The sequence below is a fragment of the Papio anubis genome, chromosome 1 (genome assembly GCF_008728515.1).
Source record: "Papio anubis isolate 15944 chromosome 1, Panubis1.0, whole genome shotgun sequence".
Classification (NCBI taxonomy): domain Eukaryota; kingdom Metazoa; phylum Chordata; class Mammalia; order Primates; family Cercopithecidae; genus Papio; species Papio anubis.
Window position 1 is genome coordinate 64,952,791 of NC_044976.1, and position 13,444 is coordinate 64,966,234.

At 39.6% G+C, this 13,444-nt stretch overlaps 1 protein-coding gene across 24 annotated transcripts in view; it reads left to right on the forward strand.

Moving 5' to 3' along the window:
• SGIP1 (SH3GL interacting endocytic adaptor 1) overlaps positions 1-13,444 on the forward strand; it is a 215,062-nt gene that overhangs the window by 17,460 nt on the left and 184,158 nt on the right. The window lies entirely within an intron of this gene.

Consider the following 13,444-nt stretch of genomic DNA (forward strand, 5'->3'; position numbering starts at 1 on the left):
TGATAGTGATAATAACTAAGATTATTATAGCATGCTTACCTACTGTCCTTATTACATAGATGAGAAAACTGAGGCTCAGAAAGTTTATAACTCACCATATTAATGGTACATCAGCAAATGATGATAGAGCTAACAAAACTATTATTAAGGATGTCTTTGTTCTGGTTATTTTAAATCAGATTGGTTTGTAGTTTCTCATATTTTAGTTTTTCTGTGGCATTGTATGTTAAAGCAAACTTTAATGAATGATGTTGGATGTTTCAGGGAAATTTGCAATGCTGTTTTCAGCACTTAAAGCAATTCTCCTATGTTAGAATGCAATATCTATTTCCACCTTTTGCTTAACAATCTATTAGGCACATCTCCTACTTTCAGTTGTAATAGAATTTAAATTTTTTAGCATTTCAAAGGCAATTAAATCATCAGTTGACTTTTGTTTAATATGAAAAATATAGTCATTATGACTTTGTGGTTTGGAAAAGGTTATAGTTCCCAATTTTATATTAATACTTTCATTGTAGTTAAAGTTTAACACTTCTTTTGATTTTAATATTCTTAACAGATGCTCAACTCTCAATAACTATAATAAGACATACATTTTAGAAATACGTAAAAACATGCCAGTCCTCTCCAAGTTACTTATAGACTTGAAATAGAGTATTTATGCTGTTTGCTCTGCAGTAAATACAAATACTGCTCTTAGGTGTTGCCTTTTTACTTGCATGTTGTGTTTCTTGTTATCATCATAAGTTCTTTAGTCAGAGCATGAAAACCAATTTCATAGGTGAATGCCATATATAAGGCACCTGCCTCCAACGTATGCAAAAGTCCAAGATTGTAGATTCTGAGATGAAATTAACTCATAGAAGATGACCCAAGGTTAGTAGTAATAACATTCATTATTAATTATTCTGGACAACTTATCGGTGTACCAGGCTCTGAGTGAGGGGCTATATAAATGGTGGATCACCTATCTCTCACCATTCTGCTATGAGGAGTAGTCTTAATCCCATTTGATAGATGAGGAAACTGAGGCTCAAGATCACATGCATGGGTAGGGAGTAGCAGAGCAGGATGGGACCACTGAGTCCTAGCTGGTGTGATCGCTGAAGCATTGCATTTACCACCAGACGTCATGATGGGCTTGTTAAGAAAGCTGAGTTGGAGAGGTTCTTGTCCCTTGTCATGAGGGGAGACTTCATGCAGAGCCGCTTGTCCACTTCTCATCACGTCCTCTGAGTTCTTGGACCTGCCCACTTTGTTGGCTATTTGTTATGTATCTTAAAGAGTCTTTACAGACTTCAGAAAATTCATTTAACAACACAGTTTCTAGGGTTATGCTACCCTTGGTGCTTCCACCTCACCTTTCTTTTCTGCACTGTGTGCTCATTTGCGCCATCACACTGCTCCCTCTTTCCTTCTGCTCTCTTGCCTGGTTGGCATAGTGCTGCTGCTTCTTCCTGGGTTCCTCCTGTTCTGTGGTCTCTGCCTTCGTTCTTCCCTCAGACAGGCAAGTTTACGGAGCAGCAAAGCATCGATAAGACAGCAGCCTTTTGAGCTAGGCTGCTTGAGTTTACACCTTAACCCAATTTCACTTACTGCTCCACTATCTTGGCTAATTTACTTCTCTTCTCTATGTCTCTACTTTCTGTTTTCTCAGCTTTAAAATCAATACCTATCTCATGCAGTTTATTTTGAGGAATAAATAAGTTACCATATGTAAAGTACATAGCTTAGTGGTTGGCACATAATGATTGCTCACCTAATTAATCTTCTTTTTTGTTGTTTACATTTCCATGATAAGAGGTAATTTACATCAGGAAGTCCCATTATTTGGGTGAGAGGGAAAATGACTTCAATCACTATAAAGGAAAACCCTTCCTTCAGGAAGAAAAAGCTAATAAGTTTTCCCATTAAGGTGTTTCTCATTCCCTCATTTTCAAGCTCCCCTTGTCCACAGCAAAGTGAGCTGGCTGACTGCCATTGGGACCTCAGAGACCAACACATCAGCCAAGTTTTGTTTTTGTCTTAACTCTTGGAATTCCCATCTCTCCAACTCCCAGCTGCCCTTATTCACAATGCTGGGGTGATAGCTCCATGTTTGGGTCACGGTTGACCTGAGTCTTGCAGTCTTCAGAGGGTAGGCAGAAAGCTGGGGAAATGGTGGCTTCCTGTTCACTTGCACCACAACAGTCAGGCACTGGGGAATAGATGATAACTTTATGTGCATGCGGGGAGCAGAGACAGTAAAGAAGAATTCAAAATGACCCTCAAAGCCAGTTGCATATGAAACATTTCATGAAGCATTTAATTTGTGCTCACTGCCTCTTGTTATAGATGGCATTTTTTTTTCATCTTAAAAATAAAGTCATCAAAAATGAGGCCAATGGCCAGGCATGGTGGTTCACGCCTATAATCCCAGCACTTTGGGAGGCTAAGGTGGGTGGATCACTTGAGGTCAGAAGTTTGAGACCAACCTGGCCAACATGGTGAAACCCCGCCTCTACTAAAAATACAAAAATAGCCGAGTGTGGTGGTGAGCACCTGTAGTCCCAGCTACTCGGGAGGCTGAGGCCGGAGAATTGCTTGAACCTGGGAAGTGGAGGTTGCAGTGAACCAAGATCGCACCACTACACTCCAGCCTGTGTGACAGAGCAAGACTCCAGTCTAAAAAAAAAAGAAAAAAGAAAAAAATGAGGCCAAGGAAGTGAAATAATTTGACTAAGATCTACAGGATTTCAATACCTCAATACCTATGCTCTTCATCACCGCATAGTGCTGCTCCCTTCACTTTGCTGTGCATCCTCCTTCCTACACTACCACCTCTTGGCCTCAGTGACTTCATCTGTAAAATGATAGGTTTGTCACAATGATGTTGGCATTCCCTTCGAGCTCTGACATTCTGGCACTCTTGAGTTGGCATCCAAGTTTAGAAACACCGTTGCCAGTGGTCACTTTCTGAGTGTCCAGCAGGATGTGTCTGGACAGGCCTCATTTACTCATTGCTGCTTGTTTTATGCTGCAGTTGTCTGCGACTCTCTCACTGAATCACATTACAGCTTACATTATCCTGTCTCCTGTACCAACCAAACATACTTTGTTCCATTACCACTGAGCAAATCCTCTAAGGAATCTAATACAGCTCCAAGAATTATCTTATGGTAGTTGCTTAATGTGTGTTTCCTCCACCCACAAGTCAATACAATTTCAGAACAAGATGCTCCACAGAGTCTAAATGAGGTTGAAATCAAGTATAGACAGGAAGGAACCCAACACCACTGAGCTCTACTGAGTTAAGGATCTTTTTCTTTGCTTTTTACAATCTTTTGAGATTAGATGCTTTCTCCAAGGTTCAGACAGAATAAGCCCTTAGCCAATGCAAATAATGCAATTTTGAGTCTGCCTATATGTTATCCATGCTACTGTAACCTTTCCCTTGGTATAACACGTTGAGCATCCCTAATCCTAGAAAATCTGAAATCCAAAATGCTGCAAAATGTGAAAAATTTTTGAGCGATAACATGATTCCATAAGTGGAAAAGTCCACACCTAACCTCGTATAATAGGCCACAATCAAAATGCAATGAAAACTTTGTTTCATGGATAAGATTATTTAAAATGTGTATAAAATTACCTTCAGGCTATGTTTATAAGGTATGTATACAAAACATAAATGGATTTTGTGTTTAGACTTGGGTCTCATCCCCAGGATACCTCATAAGGCATATGCAAATATTCAAAAATCTGAAAAAATTCAGAATCTAAAACACTTCTGGGTCCCAAGCATTTTGGATAAGGAATACTCAATCTGTAGTAGAGTATTAGTAGAAAGAATCACAAATTGGAAATACTGTTCCAACTTTGCTACCGATTTTTTGACATATTGTTTTGATAAGGCACTCATCTATACAATGCTTCTATAAAAGTGATTATCTTTCAACTGAGTAACCTTAGAGATTCTCTATCTGGAGCCAGGTTAATGTTTAAATCATCTCAACTAGTTAGGAGAACATTAAATCATCTTTCATTCTTCTTTCTCCTTTATCTCATAAGTTCAGTCACCAAGTACTATCAGTGCTCTATTCAGAATGCCTCTCTGTATTTTTCTTCCCTGTTTCTGTCACCACCACTGTAAATCTGAACATTATGATACTCCCGGAATCCTGAAATAGATTTCAGGCTGCACATATTCCCAGACTCTACCCAACTTGCCTCCTAGTTCTTCATGTGTGCCCTCTTCATATACATAGTGCTCACTTCTTGCTGGCATCTGAAACCTCCATTTTTCCTTCTCCATCACTTGTGTTATCAAGTTCTCTGGGTTTCAATAAACAGAACCCACCCCAAATAAACTTTCTGTTCTCTCATGTCCACCATGTTTATCTTATATCTGAACATTTACCACTACTGTTTTCTGCAACTCTGTTCATCTAATTCTTCCAAATCTTTCAAGACCCAGCCCAACTACAGAAAAGAGTGCTGTCCCTCTTGTTCATCAAGAGGGATGTATCCCAAACACTAGTACAATCCCAGGCTCATAATAACAGCTTAGTAAATGTTGATTGAATTAACAAATGACTCCCTTCCACAAAGGTTTCTTTGACTAATTCAGCCCAATTCACTTCAGAATTTTCTAAACCCAATGGCATCAATTTAGCAGCTATACGGTCTTGTAATTTCAGGGAATTGCTTTGTTTTCATCCATTTAAGGAAGATCAAAATCAATGAAACTATAAGAAGGTGTTGAACTGGATGAATCTTAGCTATGGCCATATCTCTTACAGGGTGGAGGAGAAAAAAGCACTACCTATGTATCAGGCCCAGTTCCAAGTCCTTTATCCGTACTTTACTCATTATACTTACAACAGTGTGATGTAAGTGCTAAATTATCCCCAATTTATTGATGTGAAAACTGAGATTCAGAGAGGTTAAGTGACTTGCTTAAGGTAAGAAAGCTAGAACATGGTTAAGCCAGGATTTGAACCCAGCGATTCTGGCTACAGATGTGTAATCATTAGCATTATACTATGCTACCTCTCACATCACTGCAAAATACAGGAAAATATTGAGTATTTCACAAGAGTAATGCCAAGACTAAAACAAACAAACAAACAAAAATAGCTCCTAAGTCAGCCTCTCTGGTCAACGGAGCATAATATAATCATCTTATTAGGAATGGACAGTTCTTTAGATTCAGCTCTTGCTTATTCATAATCCCTGGTAAGATGCTCTCCTGGCTGCTTATAAATAGGTCTGCTCTTGTGTTTTGGCCCTCAGTGATAACAGCCTCACCCTAGCTGGAACTCTCCCTTTTTCCTTTGAATTCTCGGGCCCTCTGAAATGCCACAAGGCTAACGGCAGGATGTGCCTTCTTTAAGGAAGCCCTACTTCCTGGAGCTTCTCTGGCAAGCTGTCCTAGGCAGCTCTTCACTGCAAGCCTCTGATCAACTGAATGAAAATGAAGTGGGCATTTGTATTTCCCCACTGATTGAGTTGGCTCAACTTGATGTAGGTTCAAATTCACAAAAGCGTGTGCAGGCTTGCTTCCAGGCTTGCAATGGAGCTGCAGGAGGGCAGGCTGTGTGCCCGGCTTTCTTGCAAAGCATGGCCTTGGATATGTGTCACTGGTACCCTCAAAAACCAAGGCTCCAGAATCCCCCACCCCCACTTACAAGTCATGGGATGATTTGTGCAAGGTGCCCTACTTCTGACGCCAACTGGACCCTGTTCAAATGAGCGTGGAGATCAGAAAGTATTCTTTAAAGGGTGAGTGAACCCATCATGGCTAAAATGATCTGTAAAACAAAACATCCCAAACTGTCCCCCTGTTGGTTATTCAACCTTAATATTTTTGCTCTACTTGAAGGCTTTTCGCTTAGAAAAGTGCAGCTCTTGGTTAGTGAATGCCAGTTATTTAAGAGAATGTCAGCCTGGTTAAATTATGTTTTCTGAGTTCTTGCTTGACAACAATTATAGTAGTACCTTGATATTTACAAGTTTAACATTCAGATTTTTTGTATTTGTACAATGCACTTTAGAATCACAACAAGGAGTAATTTGTAGGTGTCCTGAGATGTGACCATGAATCATCCATTTAGGGATGCAGAGGTTTAGGTAGGGTCAGTTAGAGAATGTATCTAGCTGAGTGCCCAGCATTCACATCTGAACAGGTCTGTTATTCTCTAGAGTAGTAATTATAATTTAGGAATTCTTGTCCAAATGTCAAGGGTGAACTCTATTTCTGAATCAGTGAAATAGCTTTAGATTTTTGTACAAATGATTGTGACACGAGGCTTTTGAAATTTTCCCATTCCACACTCAGAGCAGGCATTGCTAATAAATCAAGTGCTCTAATCAAATGCAGCCTGAATCAGAATTTTCTGCAAAAAGTTAACTGGATTTGGTGCTTGAAAATGTGAAAATTGCTCAGTATTGCTGGGCTTTGGAAGGTCTAAAGTAAGCTGCCTGTTTTCTTCCCTTTAACTTGAGCCTGACATTAAATTCAGATCTCTCTATCCTCTCCTACACACGTTTGGGTCTCTCAGACAGAACATACCAAGCATTCCCCAAACACATCAGGGAACTGGGTCACTTCACTTGGTCTGCACACCTCTGGCAACCGGATTGGGATAAATGTGTAAGAAGGAGTAGGTAACGAAAAGGAGGAATAATGATCAGATTTCATGTGGAGAGAAATAGGTAAGCACAGGTTAGGCAAAATTTCCATTAGGCAAAATAATGCCCCAACAAGAAACTCGCCTTTTGTTACCAAAAACAGTCTATTTCTTGGCCTAATTTCTGAATTCTGCCAAACCTGAAATTAACTTTTGTTAGAAATGGAAATGTTCTAATCTAAAGAAGACATTTACACTTTGTGGATTTGTGATTCCGTTTTAAATACTTAATACTTACTGAATTCTTCCATTGCAACAATCAGATACCTTATATGATAGGCCTGTTTGCATGTCAGTTTGTCCCCTGGAACATGAGCTCTGTGAGGATGGGGAATGGGAAATACTTTTTTTAAAAAACTTGCTTCTGGGAAACTATCAGTATGCCTTCCATGTGGTAGGTGTGAATGAATAAATGATATATAGTGTGAGTGGTTTTATCACAGAGTCTTATTCACCATGAAGCAGTTATAGACCTGTTCCAATGACAATTTCTCTTGATTCCAGGTTTTCCAAAATTGGAGACAATGGCATTTATCTCTGTGCTGCTCATTTTACCCTGAGAGCTGGGCTGGCTTCATGGGTCTGCAATCTGCACATAAGGGCCCAGGCTTAGAGGGGTCCTACACTTGGTTTAGTACTCTTCCATCACTTTCTTAAAATTTGTAATAATTTCTGAGCAAGGAGCCCTGCATTTTCATTTTGCACCAAGCCCCACAGACTTTGCAGCCAGTCCTGTCTGGCTATGTAATCTGAAGACTAAGCTAACCAACAACGGCCCATCTAGCACAGTGAGTATATTAGACTATATATTATATTATATAGTATATAATACTGAAAATATATAATACTAAACAACCCTGAAAGATTATGTGGTTTTGCAAATATCATTAATTAATAATTAATTGGGCACCTAGTATGTGCCAGACACTGTTCTGGCTACCAAACAGGCATTATCTTATTGAAGCCTCAAAACAAGTCACAGAATTAGACTATATTATATAGTCTAATAACCTCACTGTGCTAAATGGGCACTTGTGGGTTATCTTAGCCTTCAGTTGGTCTTTTCTCTCTTCAAGTTGAATTCACAAATAATGTCTGGTTTTGTGGGAGTGTAGTTCTTTTTGTTTAGGGAAAAAAAAAAAAAACAAACCTTCTACAGCATCCATTTTATCAGAGAGAGGCATTCTTTGTCACTTGGGTTCCAGATTAATAATTCTAGAATCCTACCATGCAGGAGTTGTAATTTGGTTTCGAAGAATCAAAGAGAAAAAATTTAAGAGGAGGGAACCCAAAGAGGGGCTAGCAGGTGTAAATGACTTCCAGGCCCTTCCTTTCATCTGGTGGTGAGGGAAAGGAGAAAGATGCTAAGCAAACTTGAAAGCTCCTCAGGAGATCCTTAGGAACCGTGTACTGCTGGGCCCCTTTCTCCTGCTTCCCTTCCAGGGCTCAAGCATCCTTGGAAAATGCTTCTTCGACTTCTGTGTGTGCAGAAAACATGTACCAATCTTGTTTAATGTATATTCTGATGCAGAAGGTCAGGGGTGGGATGTGTGATTCTGAATTTCTAACAGGACTATAGGGGAGGCTGATGCTATTGGTTCATATTGGTAGTAAGCTGACAGGTTTGCCATTTTTCAGATATTTGAGCAGATCCTGAATTCCTGCTTTATCCTGACTTATGGAGCTACGACTTTTCCTATAAGTAGCCTGGCTTAACCTATCTTATAAATACAAATACCGACACACGCCTACTTAAGCACATGCATGAATGCTATGACTTAGAATGTTTAGTGCTTCGAGGAAGAGAAAACTGTAACTCAAACTGCCTTAGGCAAGGAGGACATTTGTTATTTTATGCAACTGAAAGAGCAGACAGAGTCAAAAGCAAGCTTGAGGAGCAGTAGAGCACATGGCTCCACAATGTCATTAAAGACCTGGGCTTTCGTTTATCTACTCTGCCATCCTCTGCCTTCAGAAATGGCTGTGACTGTGAGGGACATCACTTTCAGATAAAACAATGTCCAGAGGCAGAAAAGAGATGTCTCTGGTGTCTCTGTTTAGAACCCAGACACATTTCCCAGAAGCCCCAAGGAAACATCTCACACCTCATGTCGCTGGTCTGTTTCCAACCCAGTTATTTAGCCAGGGGGATGGATGACTGCGATTGGCTTAGCTTAATGAAGATAATCAGAGTCCACTAGCTGGAGCCAGGGAAGAGGGGGTCAATGTTCCTTTAAACACATAAATATGAAGAGGAATGAATATCTGAAATATGTCCAAATTATGTCGGAAAGAGGAAATTTGTCATAGCTGAGGGGAGAGAGAATAGGTACTAAGTTGGCAAATGACCAACATAGTGTATGTGTCTACTCACATCCACTCCCCAGCAAAGGAGCTTTATTTCAAGAAGAGCAATGCACCATCTCATCACAGATCTGCAGCAGAGAGGTCTGGAGGCTCAAACCCTTCTCTTTGTGTCGCTGAATTTTTCCTCCCTGAAGCTGACCTCTAAAATGTTTGGTTTGGCTGTGAAAAAATAACCTTTACTGCAGCTTTCTACTGGGAACCTAATCATTGACACATAATTATAATGTAGGGCAGAAATAAGTACCCAGTTGATTTTGTTGTTGACTTGACTTAATTGAAATACTGTACGTTTTTCAGGCCCACCCTCATTAGTTCCGCACTCTATCCTTGTAGTTTATCCCTAAAGAGAGGGAACTCTGATGCCCAACACTTTATTGATCCAGCCCTTGAAATCTCATGATTGATTTTTGCCAGCATTGTACGACGTGTTTCCTCTGTTTAGACACTAGACAAATTTTGCAGTAAGCAATTATGGATAAATTTCACCATAAGCAATTAAAAAACAACCAGGTTTGTCAATAACATTCCTGGGAGACCCACTGAACTGCCAAAAACTACTTTTAAAAGTGCGTTAAGAGAATTTATTTCTTGATATAAATTCCTATAACAAGAGACACATTGAGTGAAACTTTTTCCTCATTTACTAATAAACATTTACTAATAAATGTTACTTTAAAAAAAAAGGAGGACAACATGGTGGACAAAAACACAGACTCTGAAGCCCAACTACCCAGCTTAAATCTCAGTTATGCCACTAACTGTGTGACCTTAGACAAGTTCTTAAGCTTTATGCTTTGGTTTCCTTTTCTGTGAAATGAGGATAAGAATGGCATCTACCTCTCTTGGCCTTTGTGAATGTTAAGCGTGAATATAAAGAAAAGTGCACTTAGCACAGAGTAAGCCCGTTGTAAGTGTTAACACATTTATATTTTTACATGCCTTCTTTTTTGAAGTAGCACCTCTATTTACACATATTTTCTCTAATCTCCCAAACAACCCTGAAAGATTATATAGTATTGCAACTATTATTAACTCATAATAGCTAACATTAATTGAGTGCCTACTATGTGCCAGACACTGTTCTGGCTACCAAACAGGCATTATGTCATTGAAGCCTCAAAACAAGTCACAGAAATATGATTTTTCTCCTTTTACAGATGACAAAACTGAAGGACAGAAAGATCAATTAAATTGCCCAGTGACATTCACTTTGTTTGGTAGTGGCATTATTGAGACTGGAACTCAGTCAGCTTGACTTTCGCATGCTTAACTTTATGCTACTTTTGATATGGGCATATATAGACTATGATATTAAATGACTTGTTTACAATCTTTCCATTACGCCTTGCTCCCTTTCCTGAGTTTGGTCAATAAGCGTGGTAAAAAATCTACTCTCTGTCAAAAAATGTGTGGGAAGTCAGAGATTGTGATCCATAGAACATAGCAGAACTTGAGAAAATGAGGAGATATGTTTAAAAGGGTACTAATAAGTATTTAATCGAAAATAGAGTCTACAGAGCACTTTCATATTTAACTGAACAGAATTAAGACATTAATTGTCTCATGAGTAGTACCTGCTTTATAGAAGCTTGCTAAAACTGGGTGCTTGTGGTAGGATGCAAAGTAAAATACTATGTTCATGGCACAAGTGAGGAAGACACTCAGTCCCACCTGCCAGACTCTCTTGCGCCTCACATATCACCATGTCATAGTCTTCAACTGACATTCTTACTGCCTTAGATCACAGAGGCCTTTTATTCAAATGAAATATTGTAAGGGGAGGCCAATGTCTGAAACAGACACATGTTTTATTAGTACTTATTTCTACATTCAGCATTATAGAAAAGTTACAATAAAGTCCTCAAACAAGATCAGTTAAAATACACCAGGCTTAAAGTTTGCTTCCAGTTTTCATCATTTTGCCTTTGGTTGCCCATTTCTGATAAAATCTTGAGTCACAGATAGCAGTAGTCATACATGCTAACAGCTCCTGACTTCCCAAATCCAAGATTTCTTCGGTATCAGTTTACATAGGTGTGGGAGTTTCTTTCAGCCAAAAAAAAAAAAAAAAAATCTGGCTTTCATTCACTGACATATATTAGTGAGCACCTCCTATGTACTAAGCACCCAGTAGAGTGCCAGAGTATATGACAGACAGGGTAGAAACGGTCCCTGCCTTTGCAGTTTTGGAGAGTGGCACCTTCTAATCTAGACTCTGCACAACAGCTAGTTTTAATTTTTCATTTCATTTTTCCAAATGCAATAGATATTAGAGGAAATTTTAAAAGAAGATTTGCTAGATGAGGGTTTCAGGGAGATAAAATTCTTCTCTCTAAAGGGGGGAAATCCTGTATCTGATAGAATTTTAGAAGGGATTAAAACGATAACAGGGAAGAATTCTGGGGGATGCAAAAGAGGGAGTATATGAGCAGTAAAGACTGGGATAGAGACTGCAATGGAAGCACCAAGCTGAGAAAAGACAAAGAGGACTAATTGGATAGGTTCCCTTCCATTCACCAAGGAGGGGTGGCAAAATATGTTACCATCAGCAGCCGAATATGCTTAGGACAAAAACTTCTTGCTCAATTTGTTTATTTGTTTTGTTTTTTTCTTTAGCAAAAATACTTTGGGCCTTCTTAGATGTGGAAAACTAGCCCCGGGGCAGAGCCAAGGAAAATCAAGGGGAAAGAAAAAGTTGAATTGCTCTACAAAAGGAAATTGGAAAATTTTAAGTATTTAGGAATTGCCCAGGAGGGGACACAGGAAGGAGGAGCATGAGCAAGGTTCTGCAACAGGGTGATGCACAGAGGGGCGAGGCGATTTGGAAGGTGAAGGGTTCTCTGTGATAATAATGGCCTGTGATTTTTAAGAATAGAAATGTTTAAAATGTTATCTGCCTTGCTGTAATGTAATCCTTTGTTATTCCCTATTTATTGTTGCTGTTGTTAAAATCTGTTACCCACACTCTCTTACATGTGGTATTTATAAGAAATTGAAGAAAAAACAGGGAGGCAGGGGCATTGTCCTGAATTATTGAAAACATTAGTATGAAGTAGAAAGAGAAAAAAATCAGCTGCAAGAAGAAAACCAAAACATCAAGAATTTGGTATAAATAGGCAATCTGAACAAGAGATGCCTAAGAGGAGTATAACCCACCCAGTAAACCTTGGGGTAATAGGGGAGGGTCAGTGTGTCTCACAGCGGGCACTGGAGGTGCTTCTACTTTAATACTGCGAAGTGTTACATAAGCCAGAGGACTTGGAGCTGTCCATCTGGCTGACTCCCGGGTTATTTGGAGAAACATGCCATGTTGCAGCAAGAAGAAACTTTCAAGACACAAATCTAGTCCAGAGCCTTCCTTTAACAGATTTGGTCACCAAGACCAGAGAAGAGAGTGACTTGCCCGATTCCACCAAGGTGAAGGGGAAGAGACACAACTACCAGATCTCCTGACTGTGACCCTGGCTCTCGGTCCACTCGGCTCCTGTCTCTTCACGAGAGAAGACTGTGCTTTGATGATGTTTTGGGAAAGTGCTAGTGGTTTAGAGTTCTCCAGCAGGCTGATTGGCTTAGCAGCTGGGAAATTCTGAATCACATCGGATGGAATGTTTTGTTTACTTCCTCCCAGCAGTGCTAAAGGGGAGAAAGAGTTTGTTCCCCCACCCCCTCCTCCACCCAACTAATTTGCTGGAAGCAGTAAATAATTTCCCAGTTCATCTGATCTCCCTTCTAACCAATGTCTTCCTGTGATAGTTGAAGAGAAAGAATATCATTTGAAATACTTGACTTCTTTTCAGAAGCTAGCAAAGAGAAAAATGAATGTCTCTTCCTTAACTCTTAGAAAGCTATTATCCCTTACTGTTAGGGGCAAATTGTAACGCAGAGATCCTATCTAGGGCAGCCAGTGAATAGATGTGTGTCCAGAGATTGTTAAACCCAGACTGTTAGCAATCATATAGTTCAACAGATCAGAAGCCCTTTCTTAAACCAAATTGAAGTCAACATTCAATAAACAAAAACTGATAAAATTGGAGCAGCTTAGGTTGAAGTTAGGAGTTGAAAACATCTTAATCTCCCCCTTACCCTGCTGTAATAGTCTCTGAGACAGATCTCTAAAGAAGCAATTTGGAAATGACTAAACTAGTTCAGCTGACTCACTCTACCAATGGTGATTTCAGAATGGCCTTCCCTATGTTCCATGGCTAAGGAGTGGCATACCTGGACTTGAACTCAGCTCTCCTCAGACTCAGTCCATTGACCCTTCTGTAATTCACTAACATGGTAAAGTGCTCTCACGACTTATGCCTCATCTGGAACTAAGATCTCCTTGGAGTACAGAGTGACCAGATGAGATTAGACAGGCAATATGTTACTATATCCAGTAACCAGGGAAAATTCAGTGA